Genomic DNA, 16,636 nt, shown 5'->3' with positions numbered 1-16,636 from the left:
TCACATTGGCTAACTGAAGAACTAAGACAGGTCATGAACCTCTGAGATGCTGCTCAGAGGGCATACAAACTATGTCCCATAACTGAAAATCATGTTACAAAGAAACAGAAGTGAAACAGACAGAGTCAGTCAAGTTGTGAGAAAAGCAAGACTCAGGCTGACAACAGACATAGACCACCTGTCCTATGGAAAAACATGCATGGTCTGAGTGTAGGCAAAGTAGTAGCTGCAGCTGATCCCATTGTCCCAGGTGAATAACTGAACCAGTACTTCACATTACCTACAAACACATCTGAACCATTACAACCACAACTGTATCATAGATGAAAAAGAGGCCCATTGATTATTCAAGGGGGTAAATGGCTGTAGCAACAAAAATTCTATCTAAAACATGTTACATACCGTAGAAAAAGCCATCATACATACTAGATCAATGTCTACTGGACATGATGGCATCACAATCTAAATGATGAAGTTTATCATTGACCCACTAATGCCCACTATAACAGATATCTTCAACCACTCCTTAACCACAAGTGTTTTCCCTGAGGCCTGGAAAGAGGGACTAGTTGAGCCACTACCTAAAAAGGATGTTGTACCTGCACCCTTCAGATTACCAACCTATTTGCATTGTTCCTGCACTGTACGAGGTCTCAGAACACGTACTACATGACCAGATAACAAACTATCTAACTACAAACACATTTCTTGATGGATACCAATCAGGTTTCTGTAAACATTGCAGCTCAAGATCTGCCTTGATGAAGGTAACATATGACCTGAAGCTTGCATGGATGCACAAGAAGCAACTGTCATGAGCTACTTAGACTTTAGCAAAGTGTTTGACACTGTTGACTTCTATATTTTACTTTCCAAACTTGGCAGCCTACATTTCTCACCAAGGGCACTGCAACCATTTCGCTCATACCTGATGTCTCAACAGCAGTGTATCATGCCTGGCACCATAAGGTTACAGTGGAGGCAGATAGCGTCAGGAATCCCCAGCATTCCGTATTAGGTCCTATACTATTTTCATTGTAAGTAAATGATGCGCCATTCATTTTGTCCTATTTATGCTGATGACCTCCAGTTATATATAAATGCAAAACCAATAAACCTGAAGACAGGTATCAAGAATCTCAATACCAGCTTGTGTGCACTGCAGAATGGGCACAGGATACAGGGTTAAAGTTCAACCCATCCAAAACCCAAGCTGTACTGGTTGGTCATTCTAGGCTCATTAGCCGAAAATATTGGGAATTCCTATGACATTTAATCCTAAATGGGACAAGTATCAATTACTCTTCTTTAGCAAAGGATCTAGGAGTAATAATAGATGAAAATCTAAATTGGACTGAGCATGTAACTGTAGTCTGCAAGAAGGTGTGATCATCTGTCCACGCCCTACAAAAATATAAAAAGCTCATCCCTTTTGACCAGAAAAGGAAACTTGTAAAAACACTTATACTTCCAATGATTGATTACTGCAATGTTATCCTGCAAGGCCTTTCTCAAGAAAGCCAACGGCGCCTGAAACTGGTTATGAAGCTTGTGTTCATTATATCTGTGATGTTCGACTCCTTTATCATATTTTACCATCATACGCACACCTATACTGGCTGCATGCAGACAAGTGCAGAGATTTCCATACCCTCTGTCTTCACTATTTTCTTATCAACATTCACTGTTCCTCATATCTCTACTTATCCTTAAAGCTCTTGTCTGAACAACATGGCAGAAACAACTGTTCCCATCAGAGCAAAATTCTTTTTTTTCCACTCCGTCATCCAGCACTTTCTCAGTAACAGAAACCTGACTCTGGAATAACCTCCTGCATTATATTAGAGAACCAAATAACATCTCTATGCCAATGGTCTAACCATAGTGGTAACATCAGTTCCCGTCAGATCACCGAAGTTAAGCGCTATTGGGCTTGGCTAGCACTTGGATGGGTCACCATCTGGGTCTGTCGAGTGCTGTTGGTAAGCAGGGTGCACTCAGCCCTTGTGAGGCCAATTGAGGAGCTACTTGATTGAGAAGTAGTGGCAGCAGTCACAAAAACTTACAGTAGCTGGGAGAATGGTGTGCTGACCACATGCCCCACTGCATCTGCATCTGGGACGCCTAAGGGCTGAGGATGACACAGCGGATTGTCAGTACCATTGGCACTTCAAGGCCTGTATGAATGGTGGTGGTGTTGTTGAATAACATCTCTTGCTTCAGAAGACAGTGAATGAAATATCTACTAAAATATCTACCATTGCTCCTGTAAGTGCTCGTTACTTTTGTATATCTTACTTTCCAACCAGATCTTCCTCACTTTCCAGTGTTCTTAGCTGGTGCAGTATCCTTAAATTTCTTTTCTCCAGAACTTGCTCTATCAGAAAACATTTTTTTGTACACCTATAAATTCTTTTTATATTTCCACTATCAGTACTATTTTCATCATCGTCATCGTCATCTGGTGGCAGTAGCAGCAGCAGCAGTAGTAGTAGTACTGCCAGTATTAACTTCATAATTTCATAGTCATTATTAATTACTCACATTGTCTCCATAGACACTCAAATAATTTTAATACTATCCTGTCATATTAAAATTGTTATTTCTTAGGTAACTATGATCTAAAAACGATTCTGTATGTGTGAAACCTGGTCTAACGTAAGAGAGGCCCTAATCTGCAGGTTAAATAAATAAATTCCCCAATGGCATAAGGTTAACGATATAACATTCTTTCAAGGCATAAATGGCATCAAGAAACTATTTTTAGAGGTACAAATGAATATTACTGTTCTGACTGACTCTTTTCTATTTCAGTAAGCATTGTGATGTCTGTGGGAGAAAAGGCTATTAATTGCTGTTAAATTTGAAGCAAGGCTGCATTATATTCAATGGAGTGCTGCCACTCATTCTCGAGTAAACATTTCTTTTCATGAGCTTATAATCCTGATACATCTACATGGCTGCTCTGCAATTCAAATTTAAGTGTCTGGCAGAAGGTTCATCAAACCACTTTCACACTATTTCTCGATCATTTCACTCTTCAACAGTGCAAGGGAAAAACAAAAATTTAAATCTTTCTGTGCGAACTGTGATTTATCTTATTTTATTATGATAATTATTTCTCCCTATGTAGGCGTGTGTCAACAAAATACTTTTGCTTTTGGGGGAGGAAGTTGGAAATTAAAATTTCATAAAAAGATCTTGCCTCAATGAAGAATGCCTTTGTTTTAATGATTACCACCCAAACTTGCATATAATATCTATGACATACTAACCCCTATTCTGCGGTAATACAAAACGAGCTCATTTATTTGAATAGACAACCTTTAAATTTGTGGGCTTTATCAGTTTGCACCAAAATTTAATGGATTCCTTTTGTTACTCATGTAGAGGATCTCACACTTTTCAATATTTAGAGTCAATTGTCACTTTTCACACCATACATATATTTTGTGTGATTCACTTCTCCAACAACATATATTTTTAGGAAATAAAACAGATAGAAAAAAGAAAGGTCCAGCTGTGAGTCTATAATTAGGTTGCATTGTCAACAACATAACTGAAATATGAATAACACAATGTACATTCTTTAAAGGGGTATGGATAGTGACTGAGTTCATTCATAAGGGATGAGTATAAACAAGGATACACAAATTTCTTAAAACAGAGTAGCTGTAAATAATGACAATAAATTCTAAAAAACTAAATGAAAGTAATTAAAGACACCCTAACACCCCCCCCCCACCCCAAAAAAAAAAAAAAAAACCCTCTGTCTCACCCAGGTCATTCCGTGTTGAGATGGACGTAATTTAAAAAAGTAATGAAAAAAGAAGAAAAACAACACAACACAACACACACACACACACACACACAAACTCTGCTTTGTTTGCTCCCATCATCCCACATTATCATTCCTCAAACATCTTTCCATACTTTGTGAGTACCACTTTATACATTTACATCTCCTCCGTAAGCCCACTCCTCACAATAGGACTGTCAAAGAAAATTTGATAATAAAGTAGGAGGGGAGGATCAATCCACTGAAAATGAAACTTGAATAAATATAACCATCAACTAATGTCCTTGAAGGTGTCACTCCACAAAATTCACAAAGAATGTGAATCCCTGAGGAAACATGACACACAATTATTACCACCCCATGCCAGTGGCATCAAAAAATGTATTCCATTAGCCATCTCTGCATACCCTGTCAAACCATGTACCTTAGTTTGCTTAATACAGGTGTGAGGCTGCCTAACTTCTACTTCAAATCTTCCTTTCCATTTCTCCATAGATATTTAAAATCCATCAAACTTACTTTGCAAATGAGTGTCACCCTTCCTTTTTCTCTTCATCAAATGTTTGTAATAAGCTGTGATTAAAAGATTATATAAAATTATATGCAAAACATGGAGTATCTACTTCATATGAATCTGTGTTTAGTTCGATACAATATTCATTCACTTCCTTTATAACTCCTGTTCAAGTACATCAGACTGTAGCTCCCACATTATAGTTAAGATAGTGGCTTCTATTTCTAAAAGATTTCTATTTATTTTTGGTTTTTCTTGACATGCGTCAGTAATGAGATGCTCTAATTTCTGAACCTGCTTATCTATTTTCTCATAACTCTTCATTTAAATCAGCACCATATCTTATTATTGGTTGTATGTAGCTTAGCATTCAAGTCAGTACTTGACTGCTTTACTTCACCATTGTTTTGTGCTATTTCAGCTCTCAGATCTGTATTTAACTGTCCTATCTTAGGGTATCTCAGAAATGCTTTGAATATTTCCTCCATCTTTCTGGTTACTACTGGCATACAGTTAAAAAGTAATACATTTATAACAACTTTTTCTGCTATCAATAACTGTCAAAGCGAAGCTAACTTTGTTTAAAAAGAATTAGAAAAACAAAATCATCATAGCTGTATGAATTTCTCACTTTTCTCCTCTGGAACTGGAATACTGCTGGAAGTAAGAGGCTGTAATGCAACAACAATTATTTTGAAATAAATACAATAAGTTTCTTCAGACACATTTTCCATATATTCTTCAACAACAGCACAGTTGATTCTTCCACATAAGAAATTCTTAATGCATGAACACCACAAACTATTCTCTCCAGATCTCACATAAGAATGACATCGATCAAATTTTACAATCTTCTGCTGTTTTTTCATGAATTGTTCTAGCATTCTGACACTGCAGCATTTACTTTCGTCTTACTGCATTATTCTAACCTAGGAGAATGATGCATGAAATGTGCATAAACGGGAACTATAAAATGATGTCATGACACACCACTCTTCCTCAGTGATATGCAACATCACAATCATTGATTTGAGGCAACTGAGTACCTGTATGCAGTGGATCCTCGATGAACAGCAATTGAATATATCAATGCATGTATATGTAACATTATAAATAAGGATAAATAAAGAAACAGTGGCATTAGTACTTGCAATGAATCACAGTACACAACAATTTTTTAAGGTTTGTTAATGATTTTTAGACATCACTTATACAGCCAGCCTCAGAAAGACTTTTAAACATTTAAATACAGAACAGCCTGAACCATTACAAAACAAGTTATTCATTTAATCTGAAAATTCATTGGTAAAGAATGTCCAGATGACATCAGACAATGCATTAGTATCGTAGTGTCTCTATATCTTACGGCGTGACTGAAAAAAATATGGTTAACATATTCCTCACTTCCACATTCAAATGAAGGTATGATCATGTTGAGGAGGTAGAAGAGTTGTCAGACTCTCCCATGACTGAATTGAAGTCATGCCACCGTCACTATAAAGTAGAAATTTTGGTGCCAAGGATATGATGAGAGGTTAGGTATCGTTACAGTACAGTGTTTTTCTTTCATTTCGTAAGACCAATGGAAATCTCCATTCCATCGGGCCGATAGTACTCTTTTTGATCAGGTGGCTCTTTATGGTATTTCAATGAAACAGTGTATGTACACAGCTTCCTTCTTCTACTTCTTCACTTTCCTTTATTCCATTGTGCGCCTTTACCCACAACATGATAGTCATGTTATTTAGGTAGGAAACTCTCGAAATACTTCTATGATGCAGTATACTACATAATTTTTGGTGTTGTTGACAGTGCAGCATTTTAACAGCACAAATGCTGAGTGTGAATCTGTAAATCTTTCTTGAGGATGGCCATGACGTCATATTATCATCTCAAATTTCCTCAGTGTACTGTGGATGAATGTTCAGCTTCACTAAAGTGTTTGCATAGGGTGTGCTGAGGCAGTTCAAATTTGGGGAAGTGGTGGCGTATTCATACAAAGGTCAAGCAATGAAGGAAAAATCTGTTAAGGGCGGTAGTTTCTGGTAAAATTAATATCTGTCTGCCCAGCACTTAGAAGTGAGTTCTCTATCTTTGTTAACAAACTATTGTGTAAGAAGTGGAAACATTTCAACAAGAATCTGGTGGTGTACTTCCTGTGTAGTGACTAACACTTCATTTGCTTTCACCACCATAACATAAATTGGAGTGAATCCGAATGCTCTAATCATGACTTTGAAGGCTTTAGACTGGCTCTTATCTAGTTTCTCTGTGCTATTTTTTTTTTTTTTTTTTTTTTTTTTGTTGCTGAACCTTAGCGTATGTTTCTGTAGTCCATGTAAGGTCTTATTAGAGCACGATATATATTAATGAAGGTCTTGTGTCTGCTTCTCCACAATTCTGTCACAGCATGAAGGACTTTTGTTGCACATTCATATTTTTGAATTACATGCTTAATGTAAACACATTAGCTTATGATGAATATAAAGCTCCAAGTTCTTGAACCACCCTTTTAGCCAAGAATATAAAGTGTCCTAATCTCCTGCTTTTTATTTTCTTAAGCCTATGTCTGGTACACATGCACACAGATGCTTTATAAGGCAATTTGTCGAGGTAATTTTCATTCAGCCATTCGTTAAACATTATCATAGCTGTTTAGGAGCAGATACACCTCAAACAACAAGTTGGAAGTTGTATTCAATTTGTGAAATAACAGATGATCCAGGTTTGAAAGCTGATCTTCACTGTTCAGCATCTTATCTATGCAAGTATATAATGCACAAAGTATTTTTTATAGCAAAATAGAAGATTGCTACTTACCGTAAAGATCATGTTAAGTTGCAGATAGGCACAATTAAAAGACACTTACATATAAACTTTCAGTCACAGCCTTCATCGGAAAAAGAGAAACACACACCATTCATTCACACAAGCAAGCTCACCTCATGCGCACTTGACTGGTCATATGTGTGTGGCCGAAAGTTTAATCCATCTTTTCCTATATTGTTAATATTCCTACCTCAAGTTTCCATTGTTTGACAATATAGTTTGTCTTTATAGTCAACAGTTGTCACTATTAATTCTGTCCGCCCCCAGTAGCTGAATGGTCAGCATGACGGATTGCCAATCCTCTGGGCCCAGGTTCAATTCCCGGCTGGGTCAGGGAGATTTTCTCTGCCTGGGTGTTGTGCTGTCCTCATCATCACCCTATCATCCTCATTGACTGTAGGTTACCGAAGTGGCATCAACTTGAAAGACTGGCACCTGGCGTCGGCCTGCCCGACAGGGGGCCCTAGCCATACGATTAAATAAATAATTACTAATTCTTAAAAACAAAGATGATGTGACTTACCAAATGAAAGTGCTGGCAGGTCGACAGACACACAAACGAACACAAACATACACACAAAATTCAAGCTTTCGCAACAAACTGTTGCCTCATCAGGAAAGAGGGAAGGAGAGGGAAAGACGAAAGGATGTGGGTTTTAAGGGAGAGGGTAAGGAGTCATTCCAGTCCCGGGAGCGGAAAGACTTACCTTATGGGGAAAAAAGGACGGGTATACACTCGCACACACACACATATCCATCCACACATATACAGACACAAGCAGACATATTTAAAGACCATTAAATATGTCTGCTTGTGTCTGTATATGTGTGGATGGATGTGTGTGTGTGTGCGAGTGTATACCCGTCCTTTTTTCCCCATAAGGTAAGTCTTTCCGCTCCCGGGACTGGAATGACTCCTTACCCTCTCCCTTAAAACCCACATCCTTTCGTCTTTCCCTCTTTCCTGATGAGGCAACAGTTTGTTGCGAAAGCTTGAATTTTGTGTGTATGTTTGTGTTCGTTTGTGTGTCTGTCGACCTGCCAGCACTTTCATTTGGTAAGTCACATCATCTATGTTTTTAGGTATATTTTTCCTTCATGGAATGTTTCCTTCTATTATAACCATATCATTAATTACTAATTCTAATTTAAATGATACCTTTTAAGCAAAAATGTAACACTTTACAAAGCATATGGCTGTATACAGAAGTTGTTTCGAGTTTATAATTAAGTTTCTTAGCATTTTGCTACTGCCCCCATTTTTTTTCTTTTACACAGACTTTCTGATGATCCCTACAAAGTTGAAACTGGTTACCATACCATTTATGTGACCTGATGCAGGAAAAATACAATAAAAGTATTCTGTGAATGGTAAAAACGAGAGCCAATTAATGTTAAAGGTTTCTTCATGTACAGCTGTATCACATTCAAAATATCCATCACTGGATGACTAAAACTGATTTTTATTTGAAACTTCCTGGCAGATTAAAACTGTGTGCCCGACCGAGACTCGAACTCGAACGAGTTCGAGTCTCGGTCGGGCACACAGTTTTAATCTGCCAGGTAGTTTCATATCAGCGCACACTCCGCTGCAGAGTGAAAATCTCATTCTGATTTTTATTTATTTAATCGTTTGGCTAGGGCCCCCCGTCAGGCAGACCGTTCGGCGGGTGCTGGTCTTTCAATTTGATGGCACTTAGGCAACCTGCAGTCGATGAGGATAATAGGATGATGATGACAGCACAACACCCAGTCCCTGGGCAGAGAAAATTTCCCGACCCAGCCGGAAATCGAACTCGGGCCCAGAGGATTGACAATCCGTCACGCTGACCATTCAGCTACCGGGGGCGAACACTAAAACTGATGTTTTAGTTATAGTAAAGGTCAACAGTGACAAACATCAGTGGCACTACACATTTTAGGTAAAAGTATGAAATCTTTAGTGTAAGTGATTGAAAGTAGTGTGGAGGCCGGTGCGGGGTATCATGGTAACAACACTGACTGTTGCCTCTGGATCATGGGGTCCCATGTTTCATTCCCAGCAGAGTTGGGGATTTTCTCTGCCCGGGGACAGGGTGTTTATGTTGGTCATCACCACCACCACCACCACCACCACCACCACCACCACCATCCCCCATCATCATCATCATCATCATCATCATCATCATCATCATCATCATCAACACCACCACCACCACCATCATAATCATTTGTAAGAGTGACTAGACTGGATTATGAAAAGAAAATGGACTGTGTAAAAACTGGGACTTTGTATGGGCACTGACGACCGCACAGTGGAGCACCCCACAAACCAATCATAATCATCATTAACACTGACTGTCCGCCATGCTATGTTGACATGTAGGGCATTATAACAGATGCACAAATAAGTTGTGAAGTGAGGATACCTGAGTGCAGCAGTAAACTACCCCACACAGCAAAGAACAAGGTAGTAATTCTAGCCACCTCACTCGAGCAACTCTCTCTGTCATAGGTGATGTTACTAGACACCAGATTTTTGGATAAACAAATGGAGAGTAATGGAGTATGAATGAGGCTAAATTTGAGGACTGGATGTCATTCAGTTTGGGGAGTTAGTTATTCCTGAGTAGCCACATCGTGACACTGGAGCACTACCGGATTGCGAGATGACTGGGCAGCACCAGCAGCAGCCTCCAGTTCGAGACCAGGCTGCATCTGCTGTCCACTGGGTCCTTCATGGGACTTGGTGCCACAGCCCCGCTGTGCCTGCCACTGATGACACTGAGGTCCAGGGAGGGACTTGGAATCACAACACCAGTCATATCCTCTCCGAGGGTGTTGGTTGAGACCCACACACAGCTGCCTCTGCCACTGCAGAGCGAAGAACGGCAGGGCCACTGCTTGGCATGTCATTCTGCCACAAAGTGCCACTATTGCAACTGGTTGTGGCCTTGCCTTTGCCAGAGTCCTGATGCAGCATCACTGGGTGTCATCCTAGCAACTGATGCCACCTGCACAATCCAGAGCTGATGAGGAGAGGTGTGCCTGCATCATGTGGAACTGAAGATATAATAAAGTTATATTGTTAAATTGACCACAGCGTTTTCACTAGTTTCCCACCACCTATGACATCACCACATACGTACCACCCATTACGAAACCAAATGAATCTATAGATTTGTCACAGTTTAGGAGTAATGGTAAAGATGAATGGTTAGTGCCTGCATGATGCACTGAGTGTAATTTACTCAGGCATTATGTAGCTTGTGCTGAATGAGTAGCAGAGCTCCTTTCCTTGTAACCGTTTTGGGGCACGTGGCTAGGCAATGAAGAGTGTCCAGGTGGCTCATGGTTAGAGAGAAGTTACTTAGTACAACACTATGGGACTAACTGCTCTGTGCGTATTGTTTTGTTGTAGTGCTATTTTTATCATGGGTAATGGATGTAGAGAGAAATCAGAAACACGAGGTGTCACCAATAAAGAAACACTGCAGTCATTAATGGATCAGGTGGTTCACTTGAGAGCAGATAATGTGGTTATGTTTAACCACTGCCTTATTATGTCTCCTGGATACTATCCCTAATTGTTCACAAAAAACCATGCACTGTTATGCTTCCTGTATCGTTGTTATGAACTAGCAGGAGAGAATCATGAGATAGAAATGTTGAAGTCGCAAATTCTAGGAGTGGGTCCAACTGTTGTGAAACTTGTTTCTCCTATCTCTGGCAGAGCATCTGAGGATACTTGGCATTTATCAGCCGACATAGGAGGTTTGCTAGATAAACTGTTGTTGCAGATAACAAGGTTATTTTTGTCAGGAGAAGCAAAATTATTCATAAGGTGCACAGAAGCATTATGAAAAACTGAAACTTTAGACCAGTTGAGACAGGGGATGGAACAACAATACAGGAAGCATAACAGGGCACGGTGTTTTTGGGGACAATTAGGGACAGTATCCAGAATACATAATGAGGCAGTAGAAGACTTTGAGGATAGAATTAAGAAAATGAACGTTAACATGTATGAGCTCCCATTGAATGAGGTGGTAATAAACCGGGCTGAAAGAGGCTGAGCAACGAACACTCAATGTTTTCTTAAGGGGCCTGACACCAGAAATGCCTAGGAGAGTGCGCACAGGGGCATCAAACGATCTTCATAAAGGGGTTAGATTAGCTTTGGAATACGTAGAAATCAATAGGTCGACAGGGGTAAGATAGTGGAAACAGGTATTGACATTGCATATTAAGTGTTTTAACTGCAGTCAAACAGAACATTTATGAAGACAGCTGGTGTGACAAGGGATGCCAACAGTTTGGTGGAAATGGTCGAGGGAATTAGTGGGCAGGATGCAGTGGAACCCTTCACGATGTGATTTACGGGGTTTAGAGGATAATGTTATACAACCATTGGGGGTCAGTAGTGATGAACAGTGATGTTGGGACAGCCATGTTTGGACAGTGTGTGGAAGTGGTGTCTCACATAAATGAGGGTATAGCATGGTCCTAGGGTTAGATTTTCTGAATCAACGCCATGCCATAATTGACCTTTGATAATGTGTAGTGGAACTGAGTGTAAAGTCATTCCGACTAGGGGAAACTGTTGTCAATGTTAATCTGCTGTGAGGGGTGTCTAATATACAAGACGGTCCAGTTAAACTGAGAGCAATAGCATTGAGGCTTGACTTCCATGATTGTGTGTTGAAAGGTACCACAAAATCGCTATGGGTGATGTGGAACTGAACTTACCAGTAGGAGCGATATGTTTAATAGAACAGTTGGAAGGTAGTGAAGTATCAGACACAGCAGGTAGTTTGGTGAAAAAAAGTATTGTACGTGTACAGGAAAGGGCTGGAGGAAAAATGGTACCTGTCAGTGTGGAAAGTTGTTGAAGTGAATGTTATTAGCTACACTAGAGATTCCAAATGAGGAAGATTGCTACACGGAAGGTGTGAGCTATAAGGGGGCACAGGACACTGCTAGGACTGCATTTCATGAGAAGGTGAAGCATCTGAAAAGAGCAAAAGCAGCAAAGTTGGAGGAACTGGTGCTAGAATTCGAGGATCTGATTTTTCCAAGAGGGCCATTGCCTGCTATGGCAGTAATGCAAACAGGATTCCAACTGAAAATGAAGCACCGGTATACCGAAGATCATTTGGAATGCCATGGTTGTTGCAACCAGTTTTACAAGATTACTGCCTATTGGCTTCTGTCTCGGGTTGATGATGATGATGATGATGATGACTGGTTTGTGGGGCACTCAACTGAGCAGTTGTCAGCACAAGTACAAATTCCCAACCTATGCTCAGTCCAACCTCACCGCTTTCATGAATGATGATGAAATGATGAGGACAACACAAACACCCAGTCATCTCGAGGTAGGTGAAAATCTCGGGAAGCGAGAACGTGACCACGAGCTGCGGACCCTGTCTCGGCTTCTTTGGCCAATGTTAGTCTGGTGATTTTACTGACATTTCGCCAGCATGAGTGGCGAGTTCACTACCAGCAATGGAGGGAAAAGCTTTGACAATGCCAGCCACTCGTGCTGGCGAAATGTCAGTAAAATCGTCAGATGAACGTTGGCCGAAGAACCTGAGATAGAAACCAGTAGGCAGTTTGTCAACAAGTGGTCATGAAAGCCTTAACAATTTTGTAGTTTTGGAACAATTCATAGATCAACAGTTAGCTGATGCAATAATAGAAGAAAGTAATAGTGCATGGGGGCAGGACTTATAATTGTACCTAAGAAGTCTGTGGATGGTTCACTGAAGTGTCTGTTTTGTTGCTATTATCACTACTTGAATAGCAAGACTAAAACAGATGCAATACCCTTTCCCGAATGTCACGGAGACACAGATAACCTAGGCAAAAGCAAGTATTTCTCAACATTGGACTGAAAGAGCGGATGTCATCAATTAGAACTGGCCCCTGAAGATAGATCAAAATCAGCTTTTACAGAAAATGGGGGACACTACCAATATACCAGGATGCCTTTTGGGTTGAAAAATGCGCCAGTGAAATTCCGACAGGTGTTGGATGGAGTACCGAGAGGACTGAAATCACGCCAGTGCTTAGTATATCTTGATCGTATAATCATCCTTTTAAGGAATATGCAGGAACATAGACAATGCCTAAAAGAAATATTCAGCAGACTACGGGCAGCACGCCTCACACCCAACAATGAAAAATATCACTTTGCACTGGAGGAAGTTAACTATTTGGGCCACATCATAAGTAAGGGTGGTGTAACAAACAGATCCGAGGCTGGTGCATACAGTGCAAGACTTTTCAGTACAAGCTACTATGGAGTTACAATCTTTCCTTGGTCTTGCGAATTACTATAGGAGGTGTGTGAAGGGATTTGCAGATATTGCAACACTGTTTACGCAATTTTTGAAGAAAGTGGTTAACTTTGTGTGGTGGAAGGAGTGTCATGGAGCATTTGATGAGTCAAAGAAGGTGTTGACATCCAGTCCAGTTTTGGTGTTTTCTGACTTTCAGAAAGAATTTATATTGACATGTGGTGTGTCAAACTATGCTCTTGGCTGCATTTTGAGCCTGGAGGTCGATTGGCAAGAACATCCTGTTGCCTTTGCATCAAGACAATTGAATGAAACAGGAAAAAATTACTCTACAATGGAGAGAGAGAGAGAGAGAGAGAGAGAGAGATGCTTAGTCTGGCATACGGAATAACGTATTTTCGATGTTAATTGTACGGGAGGAAAGTTAAGCTTTAAAGTGGTTACTATGCTTGAGGGAACCGTCTAGTAGATTAATGCGATGGGCATTGAAACTCAGTGAATTTGGGTAATCCACAAGCCAGGAATGAAACACAGAAATGCAGATGGGCCAAGCAGAAAGACAGCTGTAATACAAGCACTGGGTCACGATCTTGCGGAATGGTGACCAGTACAGAACACTGACAAGGAATGTAGGCAGTATAAGAAACAGCAGCAGTTTGGTATGGATGACGGATTATTGTGCAGATAGACAAAATTAGGACTGTGAGTGGCAGTTTCTGTCCTGTTAAAATTGGAAGCGTTATGTGAGATGAGTGATCACATTTTGTCAGGCCATGGTCGATGCAGGGTGATGAACAGAAGGGTGCCAGAGAAGTATTGGTGAAAAGGAAGGAAGGATGGTGTGGATTGATACATCAAGAATTGTGTGGATGGTGCATAGAGGGCCAATTTGAGTTGGAAGCAGATACTGCTATAAAGATTGCCAGAAGCAGTTGAACCTTTTAGTTTCATTGGATTGGATGTGTTAGGACCATTCAACTGAACACCAGTGGGTAATGCCTTTGTGCTGACCACAAGACATCATTTTTCCTGTTATGTCAAGATGGTGCCAATGCTGGACTAACAGGCAATCACAGTCACACAGGTGTTAGTTAATAGGTGGACACTGAAGTTCGAAGTGCCACAGACAATAATTATGTACCAGGGGACGAACTTCATGTCAGAGCTGATTAAAGACTTGTGAAGAAATTGAGAACTAGCCCACTACATCTGCAAGCTAATGGAAGGACAGAGGGAGCTGATAGAACAATTGGGAAAATGCTTTGTTACTAAATAGATTCAAATCATTGAAACAGTGATATTTGTCGTAAATGCACATTTCTCTAAAGTACATACTAGCAGTGGGTTATCACCATTCGAGGTAGTGTATGGCAAAAAGATGCCATAACCTTTCGACACAATTGACCAGAAGAGTGGAAAAAAGAGATGCAGTCCATGATTTTTGAAGAAAAGTGAAGGTGGTGTGGAACAGGGTACAAAGAGAAAATATGAAGGTTTGGAGAAAAGGGAAGAGGCAGTGAGGCCTGTGGGGCATTTAATGCAGCACAAGGTGGGCCAATGGGTGACTTTGTCGAGTCCATATACGGCGAAGGTACAGTGTTTTTAACACGGTACCAGGGCCTGTACCAAACAGTTGAAACTACATCAACGGTGAATGTGAAGCTGCAGTCACCAACAAGGATGACAATTGTGTATGTGGGACGTCTGTGACCATTCAAGGGCACGCTAGAGGTGTGCTAGAGAAATGCAAATAAAGCAAGGAAGGATATTAAGAGGAAAAAGCAAAATGATGAGCGCAAGAGATGGAAGTCTGGATGCCTCAATCTCGTTAATGTCAAGAGAGTAGTTATGCGCATCAATTTTGTGCAGTTTATTTGTATGTATAATGTAGGACATAATGTGGATAGTAGTACGTGTAGACCTATACATTTATTTGTGGTAGTCTTATCAGTAGAACAATACGATGATCACTGTTCAGAGACATCAGGCTTCTTGGGGGAGGGGAGGGGGGGGGGAGGAGGAGTTGATATGGATCTCTGTCCTCAGGTTGCCAGATGGAGGAGAAGAACAACAATAGTTTTGGCAGTACCGTACCTCCTTGGCAGGGGCTCAAGAATGGAACTGCAACTGCATCACCTAGACAGTGAAGTGTGTTTTCCAGACAGCCAGATGTGTCACTTTCTAGCCATAAATGGTCTTTAAGTTTAGTATTTAATTAAGGGAGTTACACTATTTAATGTGGCACAGCCAAAGCTGTAGTGGCCAGCCGAACAACTTGAGATCTTATGCAAACAGAATCTTACCTTTCCGAACGAAACTTGTGAGCCATGTCTAGACCACTCCTTAAGCGAAATGATGGCAGCCCAAGAAGGGCAGATAAGTGTGGCACAAACACTATATTGTGTAGGGCAGTATTGGAACAGGAAATGTCAAGTAATAGTAACATTACGTGTCACAATTCCTAGCACCATGGTTATTCTCATTTTGATCCACATAGGATTTTTAAATTTGAGGCAATGTGGTATGAGGAAACCCAATCCATTATATTGGATTTCCACAGCAAGAGATGACAGATAGATTGACTTATTTGATATAGTACTTATGTAATAGTTAGGAACAGACAATCTGGGGTAATTGTACAGATAAAAAGTTTAGTGGTAATCAAAGTATAGCAAATGGTTGGAATAAGACCCAAAGGACCGGGTCATGGAGGGAGGCAGTGTAGTGGCACTACCCAGAATTTTAGATAAAAATTTTACATATTTAATGTAAGTGTCGGAAAGTAGCACGGAGATCACTGTGGAGTACTGCAATAACAGTGCTGGCTGTCAGCCACACTACGTCAACATGTAGGACACAAACAGAAGTGAAAGTGAGTTGCCAAATGAGGATAGCTAAGCGCAGTGGTAAACTGCCCCGCACAGCAAAGAAAGATGTAGTAAGCGGTTGACTGCCAACACACTCGAGCAAGTCTCTTTGTTATCGGTGACATGACTAGACACCAGGTTTTAGAGAAAGGAATGGGCAGTAACAGAATGTAAAAGAGGCTGAAATTGAAGACAGAATGCCATTTGATTCAGGGACTTAGTCATTGCTGAGCAGCTGCACTACGAGATGAGAGCACTGTCAGACCTTGAGATGACTGGGCAACACCAGCAGCAGCCTTCAGTTTGAGACCGGCTGTGTCTGCTGCTGCACTGGGTCCTTCACGGG

General features: G+C 40.5%; 1 pseudogene; it reads left to right on the top strand.

The window, feature by feature from the left end:
• Positions 1 to 1,866: 1,866 nt before the first annotated feature.
• LOC126164265 (5S ribosomal RNA) lies at positions 1,867 to 1,985 on the top strand (annotated as a pseudogene).
• The last annotated feature ends 14,651 nt before the right edge of the window (positions 1,986 to 16,636 follow it).

The sequence above is a fragment of the Schistocerca cancellata genome, chromosome 2 (genome assembly GCF_023864275.1).
Source record: "Schistocerca cancellata isolate TAMUIC-IGC-003103 chromosome 2, iqSchCanc2.1, whole genome shotgun sequence".
Classification (NCBI taxonomy): Eukaryota; Metazoa; Arthropoda; class Insecta; order Orthoptera; family Acrididae; genus Schistocerca; species Schistocerca cancellata.
Note: the sequence above shows the minus strand (reverse complement) of the source record. Positions and strands in the feature narration are given on the sequence as shown.